This window comes from Aplysia californica, unplaced genomic scaffold (assembly GCF_000002075.1).
Source record: "Aplysia californica isolate F4 #8 unplaced genomic scaffold, AplCal3.0 scaffold00459, whole genome shotgun sequence".
NCBI lineage: Eukaryota > Metazoa > Mollusca > Gastropoda > Aplysiida > Aplysiidae > Aplysia > Aplysia californica.
The window spans coordinates 383626-389247 of record NW_004797729.1 but is presented as its reverse complement, the minus strand read 5'-3'; positions in this window follow the sequence as shown (position 1 = coordinate 389247).

Sequence of the window (5622 nt, the reverse complement as noted above, 5' to 3'; positions counted from 1 at the left end):
TCTTCTTCTTCTTCTTCTTCTTCTTCTTCTTCTTCTTCTTCTTCTTCTTCTTCAACATTTTTCACAAGCTGTGAGAGCAATATGTTTTCCCAGCAATGGTATTTTATTTTGACAGAGATCTTTTTCTATTAAAGCGTATCTTTCGTTTGCCTCTCATTCCCTTTCCCTTTTCTATTTCTTTGAAGAGCGAACTTGTATTTACATTTGATTTTGTATTATATAGTCTTTGCAATTCCACATGATCAACGGTTTACTTTATGAACGTATATATTTTAGAAATGAACAGCTCAACTTTAAAATACAACTGTTGATGCAAACAGGTTAGAGACAAAGAATGTGATCTACTTTTTTAATTTAAAAAGTATAAATATTTAAATGGCAATATATAAAATATGCATGGGACTACTCTAACCACATCATTAGAAGTGACAGATGAAAGATGACAACTGCACCCCCCCTCCTTAAGACACACACACAAGATGATATAATGTAATAATCAATAGTTTACATCTAAAAAAAATTGTTTTAATAAACGTAAAGATTAGAAAATCTCACAGGTTGTTACTAACTCGTGACACTATGATTAATATGATAATGATATATTTAATTAAGCCGTTACAGAATCTGCAAGGGCGAAATGCCGTGTTAATCACTGCTGACACTGATTGAGACGAGTGAAACAAAAACCCTGACCGCGAATGTAGGACCTGGTGAATTAAAAGAAGGTTGAGGTTTTTTTTGTTTCGTTTTTTTTTAGATCCAGTACTTTAATTAGATTTCTAGAAGGTTTCCTATCATTGTGTAGTTTTTTGTTTTGTTTTGTTTTTTTCTTTCTTTTTTTTTCCTTTCTTTGTTTTTTTTGTTTTGTAAGCAATGTGGCTGTTCTATGTCAAGTATCCAAAAGTGATAAAAACATCTTGAGAAGAGACAATGCAACATTGGAATTAGCTTAGAAAACTGCGCTACTCATCACAGCTTGTGCATTCTCGTTTTACCATACTAGTATCATAAAATGGCATCCACGAGCCCCCTTGAGGATACTGGCACGTGTGCAGCAAACTGTACATTGCCTCAATCTCCTAGTGTTTCTTCATCCTTTATTGATCGCAGCACTTTCATGCTGATAGGGAGAGTCATTGAATTGAGCAATCTGAGTATAGCCGTGTTTGGAACTCTCACTAATCTCTGCAACCTGGAGATATTTAGACGCATAGGTATATCAGAGAGCCCGACATCTATTTGTCTTTTCGCTCTGGCTCTCGCCGATTTATTCACTTCTTTTCTTTTTACAGTGTATGCGGTTCTCAGGTTTTCTCCTGAACTGAACAGATGGCCTGTGCCTTACTGGACATCTATGACCCACATGATAATGTGCTACAATATGACTTTCAAAACGTCTGCTTTCTTCACCGTTTACATCACTGTTATGAAATGCTGCTGTGTTGCGCTACCACTGAAATTCAAGTTTATCTTCGATCAGAAGAAAGTGGTGGCCACCCTGCTTTTTATCACACTAGCCTGCATTGCCTACAACGTACCACTGTTCATGACAGTGGAATTTCGGGCAGTTTTTTTGCCAAACCTAAACATAACCTATGTAATATCAGGGTCATCAATTATAGCAGAGATAATGGCTGTTATGAATCCCCTATACTTTTCAGCAGAGCCGACCATCTCCCAGGGTATCGTTATCTCAGGTCTGGTCATCCTAACAGTCAAACTGAAGCAAACGTCAAGATTTAGGTCAGCCTCTGGTAGGAAATCCAACAATTCGAAAGCAAGTGACAATCGACTCTCCGGCAAAGAGCTTAGAGCTGTTCAATCAGTAATTGTTGTGGCCGCTATGTTTGTTGCTTGCAATCTGCCTAGTCTTTGTGTCGTTTACGCCTCTTACATAGTGCAGGGAGGACGGGAATTTGGGTATATCACCGCCATTTTGGGTGTTTTGAGAGTTAGTCTGATCCTTCTTTGCGCGTCTCTTAACATTTTTGTATACCTCACCTACAACTCTAGCTACAGACAACAAGCAGCCTCTCTGTGTGCCAAATTGTTCTGTGGTTCCTTGGGAAAAAACGATGGACAGAAAAAGTAAAAGTTTGAAGATCAAGCACAAGCCCGCTTGTTGGGAATGTTGTCTCATATTGGTATACTTAAAAGCAGAGCGTTAAAGCATAGATTCAAACGAGAAAAAGAATGAAAGAATAAATCTTTTTATATCTCGGAATTGTAGTTTCTGGTAGTCTTCGGGGTGACAGCTTGATGATCTGTTTACCAGACGGCCTCACGTTTTCTCTGTTGTGATCAAGGACCTCGGTCTTGGCAAAATGCTCCCCTTGTCTAAATGGTGTTGTTCGCTGTCCAATGGTTCTTTTGTATGCCTCTTCTCATTCTCCCTTCAACTGTATTGTAGAACAGTATGCATTGTTAAGCCCCTTGATATATAATGTGGTCCTACCATCCAAATTTCCTTTTTTTTCACTGTTTTGTCATGATGTGATACTTGTAGTAATAATAATAATAATAATAATAATAATAATACTACTAATAATAATAATAATAATAATGATAATAATAATGATGATAATAATAATAATAATAATAATAATTATTATTATTATTATTATTATTATTATTATTATTATTATTATTATTATTATTATTATTATTATTATATTAATAATAATAATAATAATAATTGCTTTTATAGAGCTATACAGAATGCTCTGTACGAACTATTATTACCACAGCAGACCCAAGAACAATCAGAAACATTCTCGGGTTCAAACACTAACAAACTAACCAGATCTTTCGCTGTCTGTAACCGGGTGCCCATTCTTGCATGTAGGAGATGGCCAATATGTTACTATGACATTGATGCACAGCTGCTGGGGTCTGTGTCAATCTCTACAGCACTCTTGTGAGGGTTCATTTTGCACACACTAAGAGAAAGAAAGAATAATGCGAAGTAGTCGGTGGTTGTATTTCATTATGGTTTTTGTTGTTATTGTTGTTGTTGGTTTATTTTATTTTATTTTTTTGTTAGTGGTGGCAGTGTATGAGCAATTCTTAAAGAACTGCTCCATACGTAGAATATTTCTCTGTGTCTTTGGTTGTATAATGTTTTGTTTGTTTTGCGCATGTAATGGTTGATATTCATTTTGGTATGGTATAAGCGTGGCCTTTTCCATTGTGATATCCATTTTAAATGTATCGAAATTGTGTCCTATCAATTGTCCAAATTTGACACTTTTCCAGTTTTTCTTCCTTGCAAGCGTCTCGTGCATGTGGCTAGATCTAGTAAGTTTGTTAATATGTTCCTCCCTCCTACTCTGGTAGGTCATACTTCTTTCCTGACCCTTTTTATGTCTATCTGCTTTAGTTCTCCTTGCGATAATTGGTCGTTATTTCGTCCATTTACTTTTGTTTAATCTAACCAGTGGTCACTAAACTACCGTCCCCGGGCCAGATCACGAAGGAAAATGTGTTCGTCTCTTGCAAAACCTTTGACAGAGAGGCGAACAAGGAACAATAGAATCCTGTATATTATTTCAAATGATAGATATTAACCATCTTTATAGATTTCACAACTTTTAGAGAATACATGACTCTTGCTCTGATAGGACATGAATAACTTTAATTTAACACTTTTTCTACCACAAACATGCATGGCTTTAGATTTTGGAACAATTTATGTCTGTGACCAAACATTAAAACTGAAATATTATTATGCAACATCAAACGAACGAAGCTGAGTGATGAACATTTTAGATTAATTTTCTTGGCTGGGTGCAGCGATCAGAGAGTAAATGATATAATATATCATTGAGGCTATCTTGAAAGCTCAATGCTATCTCATTGTTGCATTTTTTCTGCATGGTTTGTGTGCTCTAGATGTGAACTAACTTTTAAAAATGTACGTGTATTCTTAGTGTATCTTATTACAATATAAATCTAACTTAAGCAGACACTTTTTTTCATTAATGTATATTATGTCTTTTTTTCTCATGCTTTTTTTTTGCGTATCAATATGACTACATCAAAAGGCTAATCGATACTTTTGTTTGCGTGTGTATTATGTGTATTGTATTGAGCTGAAGTAAAAGTTAATTGTTACCTGGCCAATGCTTGGCATTCTCTCAATTATTAAGCCCCCTTTTCATCTAAAAAAACAAAAACAACTGTGGTGGCCCATGCTCTACAGCAAGCAAACGCTTTTTTCCCCCTTTTGTCAATTCGAAATGAGGCGTTTCTGTCAACTGTAAAGCTTGTCTAGTTCTGTATCCTACCAAAGCCTCCTACGAAGGGGGCAGACAATATAGTGATGTAAAGACCACAGACTCTGTTGGAAGTTCATATTGTACAGGTTGTTCTAATAAAGGAGGAACAAAAAATGCGTTTACTGTTCATTTATCATCCATATTTTCTTGATTTTTTTTTCTAATGGATGTAACTGGGGAAATATTCTGATTTTAGAAGTGGAATATAAACATGTACCATTGTACATTGGGACAGCCAAATCCGGAGTGCTTGGTTTGAGAATGTATAGTTTAATGACTGTTGTTTCAATAATGTAAAAAACAGCAACAGCAACAACAACAGCAGAAGCAATAATAATAACAACAACAACAACAACAACAACAACAACAACAACAACAACAACAACAACAACAACAACAACAACAGCGATATCGACGAAAACACTGGCAACTTTATCAACAACGTCAATTACCATTACAACAACTACAGCAATTACAACAACAATCATATCAGCAACAACAGCATAACCATTGTAATAGCAACATTTACAATATTAAATACAGCAACACCTTCACCAAAAACAACACCATCAACTATATTACCAGCAACAGCTGCGCCACTGTCAAGCACGGGAGCAGCAACAACAAAATAAAATTGAGCAGTATCAAATTAAGGATAATACTGATAGATATTGCGATCGGAGAAAATTTTCAAAGTAGATGCGATACATTATGTTTTATGACTTTATAAGCCCTCCTCACAATCATATAAACATCCTTTATGAACACTTTCTAAACATGGAGTGTGAGAGACCAAAGTTGTTGTTTTTTAAAGAACATTGTAATTGTTAATAGTCCGAGCCCGTGCAATGTGAACCGCTATTTGGAGAGATTTTAATAAATGTAATGAGAAGGAGAGATAAAATTGCTAAATTACCATCATCAACAAAAAAACCAACAACAACAATAGCAGCAACAACAACGACAACAGCAGTGGCAACAACAACAACAGCAACAACACCAAAAACAGCAACAACAACAGAAACAACCACAGTAACACAACAGTTAAATACAATAGCACAACAACTGTAACACCAACAGCAACAACAACAACAACAACAACAACAACAACAACAACAACAACAACAACAACATCAACAACAACAACAGCAGCAACAACAGAAACAACTACGGCAACAGCTACAGGAACTGCAGAATACAATAACGCAGCAACAGTAACAACAATAACAACAACAACAACAACAACAACAGCAACAACAGCAGCAGCAACAACAGCAGCAACAACAGCAGCAACAGCAGCAACAGCAGCAACAACAGCATAAACTCAAACTCCGTTTCTCTTGAT